The 25,971-nt window shown below is 31.9% G+C and overlaps 1 long non-coding RNA gene across 1 annotated transcript; it reads left to right on the forward strand.

Moving 5' to 3' along the window:
* The first annotated feature begins 21,708 nt into the window (after positions 1-21,708).
* Positions 21,709-25,366, forward strand: LOC114331219 (uncharacterized). Its single transcript, XR_007696552.1, has 3 exons — positions 21,709-22,157; positions 22,216-22,410; positions 25,184-25,366. It is a non-coding gene; the product is annotated as an uncharacterized LOC114331219 (long non-coding RNA).
* Positions 25,367-25,971: the final 605 nt, after the last annotated feature.

Here is a 25,971-nt window from a genome sequence, read left to right on the forward strand (position 1 = left end):
TAGAAATTTTTACTTTAAGATAATATATAATATTACATAAACTGTCGAAAAAGGATTTAGAAAATATAAGCTTGCTTGATTTTTTCCGAAACGATGCAAATTTTCGATCTACATTGACTCCCCTATACAGTATAGGAACTAAATTAGTTTCAGAAAATAATAAAATTGTCTTACAATATTTTTATTTCCAACAAAAAATATGTTTGAGTTAAGTAACTTCACAATAAGCTGATTTAAAATGCTTCAATGCATATTTCCGTGTCCTTTTATCTTTTACGAATATACATAGTCATTGAAAACAAAAAATGCCTTAAGGTTTTAGCTCTGGCAACAAGTTCTTGCGAGATAATTGAAATCTCGATGGATTCGGGCATGACTGAAAGAAAGACAAATAGTCTCCATTACATCTCCCTGTGGAGACTTCCTGTGATATATATACGTTTACTTTCTTTTATGATATGTTTAGGTACGTGACTTCTTTTGAGTATCGATAAAAGAACGGAGAAGTAATGGTGTGATACGAGTTCTTGTTGTTGAATATTAAAGTTGTTTTACAAGTTTCACTGACGAACAGTAAAGTAAGTTAACAAGACGAGAATTTGATTTTTATTGAATATAAAAGTTACATTAACTAGAGGTAGTATTTTTCATAAAAAGTTTTTTTCTGGTTATTTTTTATTCAGATTATGGTTTCCAGTAGGATTATTATTGTTATTTCTCTTAACTTTTGTTCTTATTTGAATGATGTAAAGATTGTCTCATTCAGAATTGTCCATATAGTAACTAAAGAAACATTATTATTATTATTAGGATTGAAAACTTTGCCTTTCAATTTCCAGATGGCGCTAGTCACCTAATCCATACACGTCAGTTGCAATGTGGGGATAAACTTTCATGGTTTGGTCACTTCGAGCAGAGAGCAGCAGGCCTACGCCTCTCCGATGATGACTCCAATAAGAGTCGAAAATCGTCGATTCAGAGTGCTGGACTGCGCTCCCTGTTCTAAGTGAAAAATAAGATCATTTTGCCTTCGCATTGCAACTGAATAAAAATGGTATACGTTTTTATTTTATTTTATATTAGTATTACTCCTATAGAGTAACTAGGTCCATTTCCCGTTGGAACTTTACCAAGCTCCAGACGGGGGTTGTGAATTGCAACTTTTTGGAATTCCCTCCCTTTGTCTTCACTACAGCATTCATCTGGCTTGCAAATTTTAGAAGCCTTGGAGGTGTTACCAGGAAAATGGACCAATAAGTTTTCAATTTAAAAATCTTTTAGTAATAGTTATAATATTTTTCAATATTATTAATCTTGCTATTAGGATTGAAAATTTTACCTTTATATACACTGGGGTGCAAAATTAACCGGACACTTTCAAAATGGGTCATTTTTGATGTCTCGAATTTCCTTAACCTGCTGTCATATTTAATTGATTTTTTAATATGTTATAGCCTTATTGTTTAGCAATATCGCTGTAATAATATTGTTGCTAGACAGGTAAATTTTCATTGTATACCGGGTGTAACAATGAAACTGTGTTTTTTTCTCAAAGTTCACGACACCCTGTGGAATATTCTAGCATGTATAAAATACTCAAATTAAAACCCAACCATTAACCTCATGTTTTTTCAACATTCTGTTGTTTGATTCATTCGCTTATGTTGGACCATAAAAAGTTAGGTACTTTAACAATCAACCATGTTTTTTATCAATACAGGGTGTTTTTAAATAGGTGTGGAAAACTTCAAGGGGTAATTCTACATGAAAAAATAATGACAGTTTGCTTTATAAACCTATGTCCGCAAGTGCTTCGTTTCTGAGATAGAGGGTGTTGAAATTTTTCTTAAAAATTGACGATTTATTTATTGCTTTAACACCGGTTGAGATATGCAAATGATATTTGGTGGGTTTTAAGACGTAGTTATTGTATATTTTTTTGACATACAAGTAAGAATTTAATATTCACCATTGACGCGCATGCGGGTAATATGAGCCGTCATATTACCCGTATGCGCGCCAATTGTGAATATTAAATTGTTAATTATTGTATCTCAATAAATGTGCAATAACTACGTCTTAAAAAACACCAATATTCATTTGCATATCTCAACCGATTTTAAAGCAATAAATAAATCGTCAGTTTGTAAGACAAATTTTAACACCCCCTATCTCGGAAACAAAGCTTTTGCGGACATACCGTTTATAAAACAAAGTGACATTATTTTTCCATGTAGAATTACCCCTTAACCCGCCTTTACACGCGCTATGAGGGAATCCCTCACCATATTTGTTTATAACCAATGAAATTGTGTAAACTAATACGATAACCTTAAGCACCCAGGAATGCCTTTAGCATGGTTCATGAGAGGGTATCAAAAAGTTATACAATATTTCAGGCGGTCAGTGTGCTGTGTGATAGTTGAAAGAAGAGACATGCCTCTTCAAGTGAGGGAATTCCTCACTGCGCGTGCAATCACAGTGAAATCACGTTTCTATTATCTCAAAGAAACTTTTAGGTTTTTATTTAATACTTAGGTAGGTTTAATTAAAATATTATTGTTTGGATTAGGTTAGGAACAGTGGCACACCGAGGGGAGGTTTGGGGGTTAAAATCCCACGCAGAGCATATAGAAATATATAAAATAAAGTAGGAAAATGTAACTTGTCTTTCACAAATAATACAAAAAACTTTCGATACCCAAGCAAACCCCCTTCCCCCCCCAGAGGAAAATTCTAGGTGCGCCACTGGTTAAGAACCCATTTTTAAATTTACCTATTCTAATTGGGAAATAAGCCACAATTTAACTTGAAAAATTGATTTTATTGCCGTTTCGAATTCCACCTCGGACGTCGTTATCAAAATACAAAATATTAATAGTTAATTACATAAATGCCACAAAGAAATAGCTTCAGAACAGTTGTTAATTTTAGTTTGTATTTTTAGTAAAATTAATTCGCGTAAAGAACGTTAATTTCTTCAGTGGCTTGCTGAAATTGAAAATTAAGAAAACTTGCTTTTGATCTATATTATTTTTACTTTTGTTTTGTTAAATTAATAAAAAAAAATGGTTTACGAGACTTTCTATAATATGTGAGTACAACCCATTTTATATTTATACATGTTGACATTCATTCTTCCTCGAAATAAGTCGAATTTATGTAGGTGAGGGCGACGCTCATACGCGTGCAACCACGTCACAATAGAAGACGCGTGTAACGGCGGGTTAAACTTTGCTATACTTATTTAAAAACACCCTGTATTGATAAAAATCATTTCTAGCTGTTAAAGTACCTAACTTTTTTATGGTCTAATGTAAGTGAATGAATCAAAAACCAAACTGTTGAGAAAACATGAGGCTATATTGTTGGATTTTAATTTCAGTTTTATATAAATGCTAGAATATTCCACAGGGTGATTCGATCTTTGAGAAAAAAACACAGTTTGATTGGTACACCCGGTATACAATGAAAATTTAACTGTTTGGCAACAATATTATTACAGCGATATTTTTAAAGAATAATGTTATATGTTATAGCCATATTCAAAGATCACTTTAATCGGACAACAGGTTTAGGAAATTCGAGACATCAAAAAGGACCCATTTTTAAGGTGTCCGGTTATATTTGCACCCCAGTGTATTATATTATAGTGTGTCTACTTAAGTTGGACACATTATATTATGGGAAACTTTTTGAAGTTATACTTCTTTACCGGCGATAGAGGGTGAATTTTTATATGGTAAAACATAGCGACCGGGCGCATGCGCATTATAACTTTGTTCTGATTGGATGTTCAAATGACATGTCAAAAATTATTCAATATGGCGGCTGTGGCACAGCTGTAGTTAGATTATTTATGGTTGTTGCGTTTTAAAATTTGTGTGAAAAGAAACAACAAACAAAAGTTAGTTAATAGTTATACTGCCTTTTTAAATAGTTTTCATATACCTACATTTTTGGACTTTTGGACTATTTTGGACAAGGAAAACTCATTCTAATTTGGTAAGTAGTTTTTATTATAATCATATTGTAATTATACATTTGGATTAGGTTGAAATACATACATTTATTTTCTCAAGAATGCGGATTTTAGAGAGAAATTCCAAATTAGGTTCGATTTTTATTTTTAAATTATGATTATTTGGCGTAGATTTATTTATCTAGTAGGTATGTAATGCTTTGATTTACATACTTAATTTGATTACCAACAAAAGTTCTACCAATCTTCCTCTAATATATTGTTTTCTTACTGTTTTGTTATATTTTTATATTTTCTTCCACAAAATTTAAACTACATAATTTAATTTTCAAAACAACTGTCAAACAGTAAAACATTCAGTTACCGTATTTTTCCACATGATAAATAATGTGGGATTGGACGAGTGAGTCTACGCTTCGATTACGAATCAAAGCGACACGAAATTCACGGGTTCAATTCCCGATGCAAGTTTTATTTTTTTATGCATGTTATGATTGTAAGTATATTTGTTATATATTTTTATATAATGTCGAGTCAAATACATACGCTTTGACAGTTCTCACTATGTAAACAAACTGACTAATTTAAAAATTTGTCAATTACAAAATTAATAAATTTGAATATCTTTTTGTTGTGAATGATCATAGATAAAATCCTGTATACAACTTGCATTTAATTATCATTATGAAGCTCGTAATCTATAAGAAATTTTATTCGTCTTACTCGCATCATAATGATCATCATTAAATTCTCGTTGCATAATATACTATTATAGTTCACAATATTTAAATTATAAGGATATAATTGCACATTAAAACATAGATTTTAATTATTCTAAATAACTTTTTATCATAGAAATTTTGCGTATTGTGAATTTAAATACGGTTATAAGGTAATACGGTTAAATATATTTAACAAGGTTTTCGTTACGATAATGCTCGCATTTTTAGCTTGTTTTTTCTGGTTTTTGTTCAAGAACTTTTTTATTATTGATTGTGATTGATTTTTTTAATTCCCATTTTTAGTTCACAATCTTTTATTTGTTATTCTTTTTCTTCTGGACATTATTGGCGATCTCCGCTAGAAGTCCATTTCTATATCACCGAGCATATTTTCAACACTATGTTTCAGTAACCATATTCCAGTAGAATAAACAGTATAAACAGCCAATCAGTCATGTTTCACTTTTGGCTAAGAAACACAAGAGAGCCCAATACTACATAAGGAGGGAAGGCAATAGAGAGAGAGAGAGAGAGAGAGAGAGAGAGAGAGAGAGAGAGAGAGAGAGAGAGAGAGAATTATACAGTGAACACGTAAAAGGTTGAATTACGTTCGTTAAACTCTTGATTTAGTCATTGGGTAAGAAACGCTCAGACAGCTCGATTTTATTTTTCAGTTCTTTTTGTATTCGCTCTATGCGTGAGCATGTTGGGGGTACCGTGAAATGATGCCAGAGTGAGTAGCGGCAAAATATGACAATATTGGAGGTATCTTTGCAATGTCATTGTTATTGTTTGTATACAAATTTCATCCAAAATGGTAAACAGATGTTGTGTAAGTACCTATTTAATTGTCCTAATAATGGTCAAAAGAGTAAATGTAATTTCTACAGATCTCCAATAATGATAAATAAATTAGAGAAAAGGTTTAAACGAGGTGGAGTAAACTCAAAAGACAGATTCACATCAGATAATGTCACTATAAAAATACCAGATTCATTTTTTTTTTGTTGGCCATATCAGCCTTTGACAGTATTCTATCAATCAGTATTGGACAACTTATAAGACTATTAACAATTCGCTTTTTATATAAATGCAGACTAAAAATTTAACAATTAAAGGAGTAATTTTTAAACTTTTAAATGTCATTTGTGTCAAAATTTGATAAAATTGTTAATAGTGTCAAAATTTTATAATTTAGTAGATTAAACTTGCCTGCGGTTGGACTAATTACAAAAAAGCATTACATCGCAGTAAATTTGAATTACTCCTTCTAGTTTAAAAACGAGGATAGATTTTTCCCTCTCTGTTCTGTTTGGGGGTTAAGATAATTTGTGATGAATTTTTAGAAACCTAGTTCTTAATACTGGGTCATCTATGTTATACATTAATTGGAAAAGTATCGTTAAAAAGTAAGTATTAATAATTTTTCTACGATCGTTTAATAACATGTTCATTATTCACTGTTTTTTAATAGATAATGACACCCATTAAATTACCCGTGAGTAATAGTTCATAAATCACGGCTCATTACTCACGGGCTGAAGTTAGGTTTAAGTGATGCATGTTACTTTTAATATTATTCGTATATAAACTGCAAATAAACTTACTTAAATTTGTTTATTTTATACAATAATTGAGGGGTCCGGCAGTAAAAAATTGTAAGGGGCAGTAAAGAAGTTTTGAGTTTTGAAGTGTTGAATTTTGAAAAAAATAGTCTTATATTTTTTATTAAAAAATATAAGATTATGAAGCATGTTAAAACTAGCTGAATATGTTGTTAATACGTAGGCAAAATATGGAAAACCAAATATTTTTTTATAATGATTAATTAGAAAAGTATGAAAAGATGAACTACAACTTAACATTGTTTACCTAAAATATTTGAAATAGTTTAACGTAACGTGTTAAGTGGTGTTGACTTAACATAATTTGGTAGGTACTAGGACTTCATTTTAAATTTAGTTACTATTTGTGGTAAACAGCTGGAATCAATTCCCAAAATGATTTTTTGGACGATTGATCAGTTTTGACTGTTTACCGTGACAGATTTTACGTCAGTAGGTGACATTTACTAGCAACTCGACGGTAAGTAATCCAACTCGACGGTAAGTACTCCAACTCGACGGTAAGTAATTCACTTACCGTCGAGTTAAAAAATCTCTTAATTTTAATTTATTTTTTCTCTTCAAATACGCGATCAAAGTTGAAAACTTGGAAATATCAATGCCATCATAAAGAAAAACGGTGGATTTAATCATTGAATATTCTGCCCAGAGGCTTCCAGGAGCTTTCAACTGCATATGTCTTTGAACGAAATATGCCAATAGAGTCTTTTCTTCGATTCTTAAATTATTGCCTTCGCGCCATTTTTTAAAACTTTGGTAGGTATTTTGATAACGGATTTTGGATTTTTCGGGAATAATTGCGGAACACCCTTCTTCCCAAGCCCGTTCAATTTCTTCAAATTCACTTTCGCTCATATTTTAACTTATAATAATCAAAATTGTACTTAAAATTATTGACAACTAAATAAAAGCTCAATTCTCCATTGTTGTTATGCACCCTAGTTACTACCTAACAACCAAAGTATCTATCTTGATAAAATGAATGAAACTAGTCAATATGACGAAAATGTTTAATTTTATAATTTATAATGGTATCAATCGTGCAAAAAATGTTATAAGCATGTCGAACGTTAAGGGTAACCGATCTCAGACAATAATTTGACAAACAATTGTCTTCGATCGGTATAAAACCCTTACCGTTCTCCATACTTAATATACTATTACATCTTTCTGGTTTCCTAAAACGTTTAAATAAAAATAATAATATAGCGCTGGAGAGAATTTATTTTCATGTTTGCAAGTAAAAAATGTTAAGTTTTTATGCAAAGTGAACGTGGATGTAAACAATGTTAAGTACATCCCTTACCATTTTTTACTTGCGAACATTTATTCTAAGAATATAAAGAAATTGTCTTTTTGTAGACACTTGACCCAGCTAGTTTCACTAAATACTTAAAATTCAGGATATTTATCTGAGCTGCAATCATCGCAGCTCTCAGAATTGTCACTGTTAACAGCAAAAAAGCCATTTAGATTTGAACAACCTGCATTATCATGGACACATAACATTATTTTCATGCTTATGCTTGTTCCTTACCAAATTTTAAGAAATTAATCTAGCTCCATCCATTATTAGGAGGATAAACTAAGTAAAATTTTCTGCTTTGCCATGTCCCTTGCCATCTTTTACATACACGTTCGCGAAAAATCAAAATTTGTCCCTTTTGTTTACTACCGAGCCCTTCAATTATTGTATTTTATATCAATAAATAACTTCGAAAAATATTTAAAGGATTTATAGCTGTAACAATGGGTCAGTATTTTTTTTACCTTTATACCTTGTTTACTATTAATTTTGACGTTTATCATTTTTATATCATAATGACAGTGACATTAGCGTATTTGCTGTGTTGATTTTAATGTATAGCTTATAACGTGTTTATTATATAAAGCTATGGTCCATCCCACCTTGACTTTACAGTATATGGAACAAAGACAATGCAGTCCTTATGAGAGTTTATAGCGCGGTGATGCCGATTTTATCAAAAAGAATTTGTATTCGAACATTAGAGAGAATCAATTAAAACTGTTTGAGAAAGGCAATCTAAAATTTTAGGATTTATATGGGTAATAACTATAGTATATCAAATAAACTTAAACACATACGAATCCTAAAATTGTAGATTTTCTTTCTAAAACAGTTTTAATTTAATCTCTCTAATGTTCGATTACAAATTCTTTTTGACAATACTGCATCACCGCGCTAAAAACTCTCATAAGGACTGCATTGCCTATGTTCCCTATACTGTAAAGTCAAGGTGGGACGGACATTAGATTGTGTTAAATATATTATAACATATTATACCGGGTGGACCAAAAGTCAGTTAACCGTTTTGAATATTAATAAAAGCAAAAATAACTGAAGTAACAAAAAAGTTTATTGTTTATTGTAAATAAGTAGGTACAAAGAAGTGCATGCTTTACATTTTATGTCGAAAATGTAAACTACCTTCATCAATATATTTTTGGCACCGCTTATACACAGTGAAACAAATCTTTCTACAGACTTTCCAGTTGGCACGGAGAACTTCAAATTGGCAAAAACTTTATTTGTAAGTACTCCCCACAAGGCAAAATCACAGGGCGTCACTCTGGCGAACGCGCGGGCCATTCAATTGTGTCTCATCTCCCTATGCAATCACTAAACTGTTCATTTAGAAACTCACGAACCTGCAATCCGTAATGAGGCGGTGCACCGTCTTGCTGAAAATATCGAATACCTTGTATCTGTGGATTATTTGAAAAGCCCTTCACAGAGCATGATGTATTTTCTTGGAGACGCCGCAAATTTGTTCATGACTTTTTTTGATAGCGTTAACTCTCTTTTGGTCCACCCGGTATATAGTTATATTATTTTATTATTATATAATATTAATTATAGTTAATATTAATTTAAATATTATTTATAATTATTAAAGACTGGATTATATGCAAAATGCATATGCATATATATGCTGCATATTTCTCATGTTTTTCATAAATGCATATGCCTTGCATATTTGGAGATTTAAGAGCATATAAATGCATATTTTGATGGGAATTTACTCTACCCCATTTAAAAATAAGGTATATATTAGTAACATCAACATCCATTAAAATAAAATGTGAAAGTAAATATTTTGCTGTTAAGCTCCTTTGTTGTTGTACCCATAAACATAATGGGCGTTATTTATAGCTGCAGGTATCATTATCCGGATATTTAAGATTTATAGACTTCTCAGAATTTACAAATTACCTAAGTAAATACCGATTATATTTTGAATAACATTACAAATATTACCTGTACTTTCTGCTGGTGTCGGCCAACTATGAATTATTCTGGGAAAACCAACCAAAACGAAATTTTAAGGCAGCGTTGCCAATTTAGCTTATTTTATGCTAGATTTGGCATATTTTTGTGTTGTTTAGCTTATTTATTTCTTGTTTAGCATATAGCATATTTTCTAGCATATTAAATAATATAAAAATTATTTAGTAAAAATCGAAAATCTTCTAATTCAGAACAAATTTTTATGTTGGCCTTACAATTACTAAAACAACTTAGGAACTCTCTCACAGGAACTTGAAACTGATATCAGTGAGTCAAATCTGATTCCTAACAAAAAATGTTTAACCATTCACACATACACACCTACATCAGCAAATCCCTTCGCCTTCAATAATGTTTATATTAGTACTTATGTCTGTGGACCATGAGATTACTATTAACTACAGGATCATGTTTCAGCATTTTTTAAAACAAATAATTTATCTGTACTGGGTTATGCTTGCTATAGGGATTTTTTATTAGTTGATAATGGAATACCTACTGTTGAACTGATCATTCCATCATTCTTGTGAGGTTTGGCAAATACTATATTGGTCGAGTTGGCAACACTGTTTTAAGGGTAGGATAGATTATTTTATTTTATGAATGGTTAGTCTTAAATCAATCGCCGATTATTCAACTTTTGTGATTGCAAGTTATTGACTATACTGTGTAAAAAAATCATTTTATTATTATTGTGAAAATGCCTAAAGTAGCAAGGGAAAAATCAAGTCTTCTCAGAAGTTGGATTGGAAGTAACAATCATCTAAAAGTTATCGACAGTGAAAGTATGTTTTGCACCATTTGTGATAAAAAGGTAAGTTCTCCACTTCAATAGATTTTTAAACTTATCAAACTTCTTTGCACATCTATGTGTCTGTCTATTCTAAAATGACAAACCGTCCCATTTCTTCAAAAACTGTTTTTTAAAGTTCGCAACGGTTTGGCTTATACAGAGCGAGGTGTTGAGAGTGGCCCACCCTGTATACTACGGTACACTGACTGTACTTTATTGTTTGACGATTTCAATTTCACTTTGAGAAATAAAAAAAAATTGGGGGAGGTTTAAAAAGTTTGATCATTTTAATGTAGGTATCTATTTACGAAAACATCTAAAACATCATTATCATTATATTCCAGATTCCATGTCAAAAGAAATTCCAAGTAGTTCAACACATAAAAACTTCACTTCACCAAACTAAGCTATCAAAAAATGATAATAAACCTCGCCAGCAGATTCTACAGAACAGTTTGCAGATTCAGAATACGTCAGTTGGGCAAGAAACCTTTGCAAAGGATTTATGCCATTTTTTTTTGAACTGCAATATCCCTCTGCACAAGTTAGAACATAAATCGTGTCAAAACTTTTTAAAAACTTATTGCAAGATTAAAGATAAACCAGCTCAAATACCAAGTTCTTCAACTCTTCGGAAAAAATATGTCAGTGCATGTTACAAAGATGTGATGACGAGTATTAAAAATCAGTTAAAAGCCGATTATCTTTGGATTTCCGTCGACGAAACAACGGATACAAAGGGTCGACAAATTGCGAATCTAATTGTTGGAGTTCTTAACGACTCTGGCGATTTTAAAAACTCATACTTAATTAGTGTAAAATGTTTGGAAAAAACAAACTATGCTACAATAGCTAGATTTGTTAACGAATCCCTAACAAATTTTTTTTTACCTGATCAAGTACCATTTGAAAAAATATTATTAATGCTTAGTGATGCTGCCTCATATATGATGAAAGCTGCATCCAATCTTAAAATCTTTTTCCCTAATTTAATTCACTGTACATGTTTGGCGCACGGCCTAAACAGAGTTGCAGAGAAAGTTAGAATTGAATTTCCCAATGTAAACACCTTAATAAATAATGTAAAAAAAGTATTTCTGAAAGCACCACTACGTGTACAGGTATATAGGGAGATGCTTCCCGATATTCCTTTACCACCAGAACCAGTATTAACCAGATGGGGAACTTGGCTTAAAAGTGCTATATTTTTATCTGAACACTACGACGACATCAAAAGCGTTATTTCAAGTTTTGATCCGACTTGTACCGCTATTGATAACTGTCAAAATATTTTTAAAGAAAAGTCTATTAAAAATCAATTGTTGTATATAAAATCGAATTTCGATATCATTGAAAGTTCAATTACAAAATTAGAGGCTCAAAATTTATGTCTTCACAATAGTATGTCTATTGTTGATTCGGTTAAACAGAAAATAACAAATCTGAATGGGGAAATTGGAGTAAAAATTAAAGATAAACTTGATGACGTTTTAAACAAAAATGAGGGTTTCACTTTATTGCGTTCAATAAATAATATAATCAATTTTGGAAACTTCGATGAAAATATTAATATGGATCCGTCTCTAATAGCAAAGTTTAAATATGCCCCAATTACATCTTGTGACGTTGAGAGATCTTTTTCTGCCTATAAACAAATATTAACAGATAGAAGACATAATATTAGTTTAGAAAATATGAATCAATATATGATTATTTATTGTAACAATAAAAATATGTAAATTTGTTTTATTGTACTCTTTTTATAATATTAGTTTAGAAAATATGAATCAATATTGTAACAATAAAAATATGTACATTTATTTTATTGTACTCTTATTTATCTTGTGGTCAAAATAAAATATTTTGCCGTTTTATTTGTCACAAAACCTGAAGTTAAAAAAATATATTAAGAAATAATAATACAATTTGGTTTAAATTCAAACCTATTTATTTATTTTTATTATTTTTTATTTATTTATGTATTTAACGTAAACCATAAAATTATTCATATAAAAATAAGTGCATATATAAATGCATATTTGCATGTTAATTGTGCATATTCAGCTTGTTTTAAAATGCATATTGCATGCATATTTTAGACATTTTTTAGTGCATATTTTCCAGTCTCTAATAATTATATATAAATGTACTTTACTTTAATAACTTTATAAAATATGTCCACCAATAATAATAGCCATTTTCTATATAATATATGAGAAAAATTGACAATAGGTACAAATTTGTGCTTATAATTTTTCGGAAACGAATATAACTTGAACTGACTATTTCTTGTTGTATTTTTTACAATAGATTAGACAGCATTTGATAATAGTAGGCAATTAATTATTCTACCGTGTACCTACTACTGGTAAACAAAATTTAGTTTTGTAAATTTTAATTTTAATCGCGAGTAGTTGATAATTATATTTTTTTACTAATTAAAATGAAATAAAGTTCGTAGAAAAAGTATAGTATTCTACTCGCAAGTGTAACGGTATAATATTTTGCTAAGAAACTTAAGACATTCTCCTCGAGTGTAGACAACCAGTTCTACCTTCTATACGTCAATGATACCCTAATAGCACACGACGTCCTTTGGACGTCCAAAATAGGTCCATTTTTGGTCCTAACGTCCATGGACTATAAACGGACGTCCTTTGGACGTCCCATGTTGGACGTCCTTCGGAAGGAATAAAAATGGACGTCCGACGTTGGACGTCCTTCGGACGGAATAAATATGGACGTCCTTTGGACGTCCGACGTTGAACGTCCTTTGGACGTCCATACTGGACGAAATACGGACGTTTTATGAACGCTTATATTGGACACATTATACCAATTACGGGATCAAATAGCAAAATAATTCAATAAAATATTAACTTGCGTTAACTTTACGTTAATGAAATACAGTCAAACCTGTCACTAACGGCCACTAAAATGAAAGAACTATTGGCCGATATAGAAAAGTGGTCGTTATTACCAGTTTTTGTAGCCTAGATATACAGTACAACCTGTGTTACTGGCCACCTGTACTAACGGCCAGTTTAAAAATTCCCCAAACCAATTATATCTAGACTACAAAAACTGGCAATACCGGTCACCTTTCTATATCGGCCAATAGCTTTTTCATTTTTAGCGGCCGTTACTGACAGGTTTTACTGTAATTAGTGTGGGGAATTTTTAAACTGGCCGTTAGTACAGGTGGCCGGTGTTGGCAGGGGGCCGGTAACACAAGTTTTACTGTAGTTTAAATCGAAAAGATTAAATCTTAATTCAAAATTGTATATTAAATTATTACAATTATAAACTATATAGTTTAATATCCAAAACATGTTTTGATTTCATGTAATGTAATGAAAATCTTATTTGTAAATTATTGGTTACAATGTTTAACAACAGGAAATATTCATTATTTATATGGGAAATAAGCCACAATTAAAATGAAAAAAATAATTTTATTAACGTTTCGACGCCCAAATCGGGTGCCGTTGTCAAAATACAAAATATTACTAAAATAAACTAAAGTGTTGTTGCTAAGCAAAAAAAATTCTTCTAATAATTTATTTAATCTCACTCATTTATATTGGCAATTCAGACATATATTATACATTTTAAAGTAGAAGACTTTAAAATGATATTGCCAATATTTATGAGTTGCGTTCCTGGGACGACTTACTGAAAGATAGTTCATTCGATTACATGAAATTAACCCCAACTCAAGAATATCCGTCATAAAAAATTATAGCATGTGATATGTCTTTAAAAAGACAACCAAATGCAACGACAGTAAAATTCTCGCGTTAGAGACTTCATAGTAAATCACAAGGGAAAACCAGGAAAAACCCTGTGATACTATCCCGACATCGTAAGTATTTGGTCTTACATTAATTTACTCTCAAAAAATAATACCAAATTCTGACTTGTAACATGTTTAAATTATAAATAATATTAATAATACTAGATATATAAGTAATACTAAAATATAAAATATGTACTAGCTCGATATTATTGACTTACTAATCTTGGTATTTTCTTTCTAGAAAATATATATAAAGAAATAAAATACCAAGATTAGTAAGTCAATAATATCGAGCTAGTACATATTTTATATTTTAGTATTACTTATATATCTAGTATTATTAATATTATTTATAATTTAAACATGTTACAAGTCAGAATTTGGTATTATTTTTTGAGAGTAAATTAATGTAAGACCAAATACTTACGATGTCGGGATAGTATCACAGGGTTTTTCCTGGTTTTCCCTTGTGATTTACTATGAAGTCTCTAACGCGAGAATTTTACTGTCGTTGCATTTGGTTGTCTTTTTAAAGACATATCACATGCTATAATTTTTTATGACGGATATTCTTGAGTTGGGGTTAATTTCATGTAATCGAATGAACTATCTTTCAGTAAGTCGTCCCAGGAACGCAACTCATAAATATTGGCAATATCATTTTAAAGTCTTCTACTTTAAAATGTATAATATATGTCTGAATTGCCAATATAAATGAGTGAGATTAAATAAATTATTAGAAGAATTTTTTTTGCTTAGCAACAACACTTTAGTTTATTTTAGTAATATTTTGTATTTTGACAACGGCACCCGATTTGGGCGTCGAAACGTTAATAAAATTATTTTTTTCATTTTAATTGTGGCTTATTTCCCATATAAATAATTAATCATAAAAATGCCACAAGGAAATAGCTTCAGAACAACATTAGGAAATATTCAAGAATAAATAAAATAAAAGTTTCCCCTAACAACAAAACATTCCAGGAATTCTACTATCAAAGTTCTATTCCGTGAACATCTGATTAAATTATGGCTGGAAAGTTACCACAAGATATTCTATGAAAAGAGTACAATGTCCTCCTGGAGGGGTAAAATTTTCCATACTCTAAAGAGAGGCCATTTACTATTCAATTTGCGTTCATTTTCAAATTTGCCGCGCGAGTATCTATGTAGCGTCGCGTGGTCATTGGTCATCAAGTCATCAATTATTTCATTTTCATCATAAGATAACCTAAAAATTTAGTAAAAATTTTGATTGGAAAAAAATGCATCGATAAGGGGGTGAAAAATGGAAATTAGTGGCTTTTTTTGCTGTACTCAACTGTACTGTTTAGTATGCTAGTTTTGGCTATGGCTGGATCTCTTAAACAATTATGTAAGTATTATAAAATCCGTTTTCAATTTTCTTTATGAAACGAATCATTATGCATGTATTACCTGTAAATATTTTGATTTTTAATTGTAAAGAATAGAAAAATTATCGTTCATTTTAATTTTTTTTAGAATCAGCTGAAAGTGGTCTACAAAAAACCAGATATAACCAAAATAAAGATATAAAAAGTGTATTGGCTAATTGGAAGAACATTGTCCATGCATAATAAGTTATTACTTTATAAACAAATATTAAGACCTAGGAATGGAACCTGGATATAATCATCAAGAAGATAGCAGGAATCCCGACAAACAACTTAAATAAGTACAAGAATATTGAGGAAATCCAGCTCCTCGATACTACTGGGCAAACTAGAAGATTGAAGAGGACAAAGCCTTTTGAACTAGTTTGAGTGATAGGTGATAGTGAAAAGCAGAGCATAGTGAGTGATGTGGCTGTGTATGTTAGAATAGTGCACGATCTTGTTAGATTAGATAAGAGACGCTATCGGGTAAGCTCTTCATTTTAAGAAACAGTAATTTAGGTTAAATTAAAATTGCTCATTGGTCAGTTATGACCAGATTGCTTTTTTTTATGTTTGGCAAAAAGGGCGTAAGTCAGAATTGCACATTGCTAATGTTTTGATGATTTCTGGACCATCAAAAAACTGTTGTAGACGTAAACTGTATGTACCAATAAAAAGAGCCGATTTTTCTGGTCCAGAAATCATCAAAACATTATCGATGTGCATTTCTGACTTAAGCCCTTTTTCCCAAACATCAGGGAATTGTAATGTACAAATTCTCCTATCTGATTTTTCATGAATTTTGTAGGAGACGAAAAACCATTTTTAGGATCATCTCCTGCTTTCACATGTAAATTTTGACATGTCTTGTAGTAAATAGATAGTTGAATTTACTACAAAACATGTCAAAAAATATATGAAAACAGGAGGTGACCATAAAAAAAGTTTTTAGTCTCTCTTACAAAACTCATGAAAAAACAAATCGGAGGTATGTCACATCAGTGACTATATCCAGGGAATGTCTAAAAAATATACTTTGATGTCCCAAGAACCAAATATAACCTTTATATATCTATTATACTAGATATATACTTTATATATCTATTACACAGGGTGTAACAAAAATACAGGTCATAAATTTAATCACATATCCTGGGAAAAAAAATAATTTGATTGGACCTAACTTACCTTAGTACAAATGTGCACAAAAGAAAAGTTACAGCCCTTTGAAGTTATATATTAATAGCACCAAGGGCCTTAGAGGCCCATGGCTTGAAAAGTTTGTTTTTTTCTTCATTTTCACGTTTCTTTATGTACTGAGATCTTCTCTGGCCTGATATGTGATTTTTCTCCATTCCTTCCTCTTATTCATTTTTCTTTTCTGACCCTGTAACACCATTCTTTCCAAATCTTTTTCGACCTCTTGCTTCCATCTATTTTCCGGTCTTCCTCTTCTCTTTCTTGAAGCTATAGTGTAGTTTAGTACCCTTTTCGGAGTCCTCGTTTTTGGCATCCTTTCAATGTGACCTCGTGATCTAAGTCTCTGTGCCTTTATCACTCATTTGAAGTTACAAAATGAAAAGTGATTTTTTCCAATGTATCGAAAACAATGTGCTTTTGTGCACGTTTCAATTTAATTATTATTGTAGTACCTACCATTTAAACAACGTTTTAAAAACTTTTTTGCCTCTTATTGCTTTTTCGAAAAGTCAATTTTTATCGAAATATTTTGAATATTTGTCAAATCCACCACATATTTGTATATGGTTAAGTACGATTATGGAGACTTGGTAATAATATGCAAACTTATTTATGCTTTACATTTTTAGGTATATTTTGAACCATATTAAAAAAGAAGCCAGACTCGATAAAACGTGCCTTATCGAAAAAATACAAAGAGGCAAAAAAGTTTTGAAAACACTCTGTTTAACTAATGGTACCTCAGTAATAGTTTAATTGGAACATACACAAACATTTGGGGGGTTTAAAGGAACAAAACCCCCATAAAATTTTTACGTGGACATATTAAAAAAGAAGTCGCAACTCGATAAAAACTGCCTTATCTGAAAAATACTAAGAAACAAAAATATTGAATTTAACTAATGGTACCACAATAATAAAATTGAATTGGAACATACACAAAAGTTTGGGAGGATTTAAGGGATCAAAACCCCCATAAAATTTTTATGGGGTGCACAAATTTCACCATAATTTTTCTTTAAGATATTCCTGCCATAATAATGCCACATGTCACATGTCCATTTTCAATAAAAAATCGCTAATAGTTTTCGATATAATCGAAAAAATCGATTTTCATTTTGTAATTTCAAAGGGCTGTAACTTTTTTTTATGTGCATATTTGTACAAGGTAAGTTAGGTTCATTTGAACTATTTTTGGTCCCAGAATATGTGATTTAATTTATGACCTGTATTTTTGTTACACCCTGTATATACAGCCCATTACGCACCACCTTAAAAATTGGGCATTTTTGATGTCTCGAATTTCCTAAACCTGTTGTTGCATCTAAGTGATTTTTTTATAATATTCTAGCCTAGGCCCTAGAATATGTTACCTCCTTATGCTTGTCATGCACAGGGAGCTATACTGTAATATATATTATATCACATTACTATAGAGAGCGATATGATATAATATACATATATTACAGCATAGCTCCCTGTGCATGACAAGCTTAAGGAGGTAACCTATAGCCTAGGCTATAATATTATAAAAACATCACTTAGATGGGACAACAGGTTTAGGAAATACGAGACATCAAATATACCCCATATTTAAGGTGTTGCGTTAATTTCTTGGAGAAGTGTATTGTAATTTAATGTAAATAATGTAATATCCAATAATTGTAATTTGATATAAGATGAAATATAAGTTCCTTAAAAAATATATTTTTTATTTCCCACAATACATTCTCCACAGGTCTAAATATCGTCGCTAGACGTCCACCGAATGACCTTCCAGGACGTTAGATGGATGTTCAGCAGCAAGACATTGGACCAAACTGGGACATCCTATGAATGCCCAAATGACGTCCATCGAACGTCCCCTCCGACGTTAGGTGGACCTCCATTGGACGTTAGGCAACTTGGCCTTTGGACCAAAATTGGACGTCCTGTTAAGGTCCAATTCACGTCCCCTAGGACGTCCGATTAAGGTCCAATTTACGTCCGATTAAGGTACAATTTACGTCCGCTTAAGGTCCCATTTACGTCCGATTAAGGTCCAATTTACGTCAGATTAAGGTCCAATTTACGTCCGATTAAGGTCCAATTTACGTCCGATTAAGGTCCAATTTAGGTCCGATTAAGGTCCAATTTACGTCCGATTAAGGTCCAATTTACGTCCTATTAAGGTCCAATTTATGTCCGATTAAGGTCCAATTTACGTCCGATTAAGGTCCAATTTACGTCCGATTAAGGTCCAATTTACGTCCCCTAGGACGTCCGATTAAGGTCCAATTTATGTCCGATTAAGGCCCAATTTACGTCCGATTAAGGTCCAATTTACGTCCGATTAAGGTCCAATTTACGTCCCCTAGGACGTCCGATTAAGGTCCAATTTACGTCCGATTAAGTTCCAATATACGTCCCCTCGGACCTTAGATGGACGTCCAATGGACGTTCGGTAGCGCGACATTTGGACCAAAATAGGACGTATAAAGGACGTTCCTCGGACGAAAACGGACGTCCAAAGGACGTCCCTAAAGTCCGTGAAGGACGTCCAATGGACGTCCATTGGACGTCCTTGTGCTATTAGGGTAAAGCCAATAATTAAATAAAATTGTTGAATGATGTGTACGTACTTGACATATTCGAAACACGGCCTTTTTGATGGCGCATGTGTTTCGTTGTGATTTTCTATTTCTCTTTAAGACGATGGTGCTTGATTTTTGGACAAACGAGTCGTTGTTGGGTGTGGTTCTTTGTTGAGACTAGTCATTGGAGCTGTTACAAAAAGTGTATGGTGTAAAATTGCCTATGAAGGCGATCAAAAATATATGTTTTGGATACGACCAAATTTTTGGTGAAATTTTTCCTACCAATTGGTGATGGCTGTGGTAAGATTCTTAAGGAAGTGCTGAGAATCTTTTGTTAATAGTGAATAGGAAAAGCCGAATTATTTTCGAATAAATTTGCTTCAAACCGGACCAGCCAAAAAAAAAAGGATTGCATTGAAGGAGAGATAAAACTGAGTGGAGAAATTAATTTTAACCCTGTGTTTGAAAGTAAACAGGTATGTCGTTGTTCTTTTGTTTTTTTTTTTAATAGCTGTAGGTTAGTAATAAATAGAGTCAAATTCATTTTGCTTGTCAACTGTTTTACAGTGGGTGTAAAAAAGTTGATGGGATAAAAAAGTAGCTACATTTAAAGGAATAACTTTAAAACGTATTTTAAATTTAGGCGGCAGATTTTGGTAATGTAATATATATTCTGGGATGGGTTTAGCAGCATTTGAATATATTCTTTTTGTTTCATTACATGGGGTGGGATAACTTAGTAAAAGTTAGGCTATATTGCCATAGAAGATTTAAATGTAATCAACTATACAGATGTAGTTTTATGAAGGCATTTATTTATTGAAGTGTTCTTCAAAGTAGTTTTATTTAAATCTTGTAAATTAAAGTACATAATTCGGGTACTTAATGGGACTATTTTTATTTAAGGGTTTTAGTACGGGACGTTTTAGTACGGGACGTTTTTTTGAAGTCACACGCTTTCAACAGAGAGGCCATTTGAGCGTCATGGCATGTCAGGGAATGGACTGATGGACCCGATGGTAGAATCTTAAGCCCCTACATAATCCGTTGTAGATATGGTAATCTGTGGAGAAGATTCAGAATTAAGGTTTTTTTAAACTTCATTATATTAATTAAGTTATATTCATGCTTTGTTTGGACTTAATTTTTTTTGATAGTATTAAGAGGATGAAATTAAGAGGAAGAGGAATTATTTGTACATTTTTAATTTAAACTTCATTAAGAGGATAGATCATCTAGGATCATTAGGAGTATCTATTGATTTTTTTTGCCGATGTTAGTAAATTATTTTTCAGGAACAGACACATATAAATTTAGGGTGTAAAAGCCAGTTATTAATTTTTCTATTTTTTTACTGCTATTATTTATTTAAAGTAAACAACATCTAAAGTTTTAAAATACCTACATCACAGTTAAAATTGTAATGGGGCAAATGCAGGGATTTTATTGGAAACTATAATTTAAAACTTTTTAAATATTTGCCTACGGTGTGATTTCATTCTGCGCTTGCGTACGCTATGGGCCCATTGCTAACCGCCGCGTTACCCGAAGTTCGTTCGTGTTGAGAAGGAACATCTTCCAGTCTTTGTTACCAGCTTTGTTGTTATTTTTTTTTAATTGAATTTAATGAACGGGGGAAATATATATTTAAAATAGTGGATTTTAAATTTTAATAGTTATATTGCGGTAAGATAATTTTGTCACCTTTATTTTTTTTACATTATTTAGATAAATTTGTCACAAAAAAATACTTGTAGTCACTCTTTGAATATTTCAGAAAGTTAATGTCACCTAATCACTTGTTTAGTGTGTTTGTAAGAGACAACCTCGTAACCGATGTTAGTATTACATCATAGGGCAATAAGAGTTGTATATGGGTTACTCGTGTCTTATTATTATTCCTTTGCTTCATTTGGGGAATTAGTTATAGTTATCTGTTTGTACTGGCTGGCAAAAAAGGAAGCTGGCGCCCAAGTATATTTATTCGTTCTATTTGAATCCACCCCGCCACCGGTGAGTTAGTTCAGAGCCAGTACCGTTGAAGAACGACAACGGCCTACATATAACTGCAAGGTGAGTAGCATTAGTGCTGTGGCGTTTGTTTTAGTATTTATCTACGTGCTAACCCGTCTTGCGCGTTATATGGCTATTACTCACTCTGATGAATTACGACAATCGCCTTTGGCTCGTTTCGCAAACTTCAATATCGTGAGTAATATAGTCATCATTACATGTTCGTTGAATAATATACATACTATAAAACTTACAAGAATCTACAGGTCGAGCAAGTCTCGTAAATTTCACGATTGCGAGCCACGCTTCACGCAACCGTGTTTGCGTACTTGTGTTTCAAGTTGCGTGGTCGTACGGAGTTATATTTACCAAATTTAAATATAATCGTTTTCAAAATTAAATCAATATGTCAATATGGCTACTGGGTGTAAAAGATAAATCTTATTCTATCTGTTCTTAATGAGTTTTAGATAATTTTAGTTGTATTTCTTTGTAATTTTGTGTTGTACAAAGATTAATTTAACATTTTCTCTGGAAGTATTAATTTAGAAAGATAATATGCTTCATTGGTGTTGTGTTTTGAAGTGTGAAATGTGATAAAGTCAAGATAAAGTTCACTTTTAAACTGAACTAAATAAGGTATCTGAGAGACAACAATGGTTAAATGCAATACAATGTACAGGTTTTACTAGCGAAATGAAAATTTTCCTGTCCTGTCTGCTGTAATCATTTTATATCTGGTAAGTTACAATTACAACAGTAACGATTTTTGAAGATGTTAACATTTTAATCTTATAGGAAAACCAGCCGACTTAATAGATAATAACAATCTCCAGATTGGGTTCCTTCAATAAATATGGTCTATAAACACAATGAAATAAGTTCCCCAAAATCTAAAATGGAGTGGTATCAAAGGAGAATTAAAGGGAAAAATATTCATATTGAAATTATTTATAAGGCACTGGACTGTCTTAAATTCTACAATAATACTAGGTGGGTAAATGATTTTAGACATTTTTCATTAAGAGTAGATTAAGATTAAGTAGATTTTCATTCAGTAGATTTAAGACTTGTTTACACGGGTAGAGTAATGATGCAAGTACTTGATAGAGTAGAGTAACTCTACCTGTAAAAATGCTCAGCACAGTAGAATAGCTGGTAGAGTGTATAGTTGGAGTTAAAGTAGAGTGACTAGCAACCTATGGCAAAGTAACTACTCTATGACCACCACTACTGCCAAAATGTCTACTCGGCTGCACACTCTACCCATGGAACACGCTCAATTATGGCAGAATAGAGTAGGTAGGAGAGTACATGGGGGCGCTGTCATTCTGGCTGGAATTGTGTTTTGTGTAAATAGTGAAAATGAAGTTCACCGAAGATGAAACTTTAAAACTTGTAGAGCTATAATACGGCGAATACCAGTGTTTATGGAATTTAGGTAGTGTATACTACAGAAATAAAAGTTTGCAGCAAGCTGCGGAGGATGAAATCGTCGAAAGAATGACAAAGGGGGCTTTGGAGTAAACAAGCTTAAGCAAAAAATTAAGAATTTAAGGTGCACTTATAATCAAGAGTGTTTAAAAATACAAAAATCGGTTTCACTATACTAGCATCAGTACTATACTTGTACTCTCCTCACGTGAATGGTATCAAGCCATTTTTGGTAGAGTACTACCACTACTCTACTCTCCTCAAAACTCTACCCATGTAAACAAGTCTTTAGAAACAGTGGAAAATGAGGTAGCTAGTAGAGTAGTAGTAGAGTAAAATATACTGGTTTAGCAAATTGCAATGTTTTAAGGTAATACAGTAGCGATAAACAGGTAGCCTAAACGTGTTCCAAGATTGTCACTGTAATTTTGAATATTTTTTCGAGGCATTTGGCACACGTATTCGTAAAATAATAAAGAATGGCGGTACAGAGCCCAATTTGAAAAATATATTAATATGTGGAAATTACTCTGTAATTATACAATATTTAAAAAATGAGCCTGTACCGCCATTAACCCTCCGTTAGGCGCGTGGTCTACAATCGTAGACCACTCTCCTTTAAGTGGTCGCTAATTGCATAAAACTGCACATACGCCCCCATCCCGCTTAGTAGCTGTCACTAATACTTCCAACTTACTCTTCAGTTTGCTAAACGCCGACGACCTGTTTGCATTATTTTTTTACCATTATTCAAAGAGCAGTGGTCTACAACCGTAGACCACGCGACTAAGCGCGTTCCAGTTTTTAGTTGTATATATAAAGCTAATATGTAGCCTGCTGTGTATATAAAGCTAATAACATAAATGAAAATGTTTCAAGAAGCGACTTCATTGAAAACTTAGCATGGGAACTAAACAAACGGCAAATTGAATATGGATCAACTATGCCTTCCCTGCTACGAGAACTTAGACGACGAGCTCGCGTACTGCTCGGAGTTCAAGAAGTCGTACCCCCTTCCCCTAATATTCCAACAAATTACGTGGGACGATGTTGTATTTGTGCATGAATTTTCAATATGTCAACAAGAAGGACATGCCAAAGATGTGACACATTTGCATTCAAGGATCATTTTGGGGATATTTGCACTGAATGTTTGACAGACTAAAATTGTGCCACTTTGACCATTTAATAGTTTTGTTCTTTTTTTTACTTTTTAGTTCTATTCTTTATTATTTATCCCTATTGGTCATTCTATACGTTCAAATATAAAAAATATTGGTGTTTTTTACTAAATTAAGCTTATTTTTGTGACCATTTTCATTTACTTGCAAATAAAGACCCAAAAAATCATGACCTCGTTTTTAATTTTACCACTGTCAAAATGAGAAAAGCCAAGGAACAAAACATATCTAATATGAAAGTGCGAACATAAATAAATATGTTATTAACCACTAATTTGTTAATTTTGTCAAAATCCGGTATTATACGACAAAAAACTATTGGTCTACAATCGTAGACCACGCGCCTAAGCTTGTCAGCAATAACGACGCGCCTAACGTAGGGTTAAGAAGAACAAAAAAATACACTTTCTTCAAATAAACTTTTTTATCCGATGCCTAGATTTTGTGTAATTTTGGAACTACTAATGAAATAAAAAATTTTAGTAGTTCCAAAATAACACAAAATCGGATAAAAAAGTTGTATTTGAAAAAAGTGTATTTTTTTGTTCTTCTTAATGGCGGTACAAGCTCGTTTTTTTTTATATTGTATTTAATTACAGAGTAATTTCCACATATTAATATATTTTTCAAATTGGGCTCTGTACCGCCATTCTTTATTATATTACGAATATGTGTGCCAAATATCTTGAAAAAATATTCAAAATTACAGCCGCAATCTTGGAACACATTTTCGCTACCTGTTGATCTATACTGTTTCCTCTTAAGATAGTTTTAATAGTTATTTATGATATAAGTATTAAATTTTAAGACGCGCATGTGAAAGTTAACTTGAAAAAATAATTTTATTAATGTTTTGACTTCCACATCAGATGTCATTGTCAAAATACAAAATATTCATTATTATTAGGTTTGTTCTAGCAAACGGTCAAACTAGTCAAAAACCATCAGCAAACAGTTGGTCAGTAAAAGAACATAATACAGTCACCAGTGCGATCCCCTCTACTCGCGCTGGTCCACTATTCGCTGATGGTTTCAAACTGATGCTAGAACAAACCTATTATTATTATACATATCATTATCTGTAAATAATATTTCTTCTGATTGTTAATTGTAAAGGATAGAAAAATTACCATTTATTTTATTTTTTTTAGAATCAGCTGAGAGAAGTGGTCTACAAAAAAACCAGGAAGGAAACGGAATATGTGGCTACGAAAGGCAAAAGAAAGGTTTACAAAGCAAATGTGACACATTTTTTTGAAATATTTAGGAATATCAGTAAATTGCATTAAAAAAATGTATGAAAAGATTTTGTTCAATAAAAATGTTTATATTTATCAAGGGGATGTATTATTTGGTATGGCCACATATCGTCAGTGATGTAATAATACATCCTATCTGTTTTTTCATGAGTTTTGTAAGAGAGACTAAAAACTTGTCTTAGGGTCACCTCCTGTTTTCATATGATATTTTTTGACTTGTTTTGTAGTAAATTAAACTATCTATGAACTACAAAACAAGTCAAAACTTACATATGAACACAGGAGGTGACCTTAAAACATGTTTTTCCATCTCTCATACAAAACTCATGAAAAAACAGATAGGAGGTATTGTCACATCAGCAAGGATGTACAGTGATGAGTGCCCTAATAACCGGCAAAATATTTAGTTGTGAGATAAAAAGAAATGAAACTAGTCGAGCTGGGAAATTTAGCGAAATTAACCTTTAAATTTACGTTATATTGATCCCACCTTTACACATATCGGAGGAGTATGTCAACTAAAACTGTCACTGTGACAGTGGTAGTTTCCAAACTCGTCTGATACGTCTGAAGGTGGTACACAATCAATACAATCTAAATGTATAAGTTAATATCGCTAAATTTCCCAGCTCGACTAGTTTCATGTCTTTTTATCTCACTACTTAATACATCTTTTGTGC

Source organism: Diabrotica virgifera, chromosome 2 (assembly GCF_917563875.1).
Source record: "Diabrotica virgifera virgifera chromosome 2, PGI_DIABVI_V3a".
NCBI lineage: Eukaryota > Metazoa > Arthropoda > Insecta > Coleoptera > Chrysomelidae > Diabrotica > Diabrotica virgifera.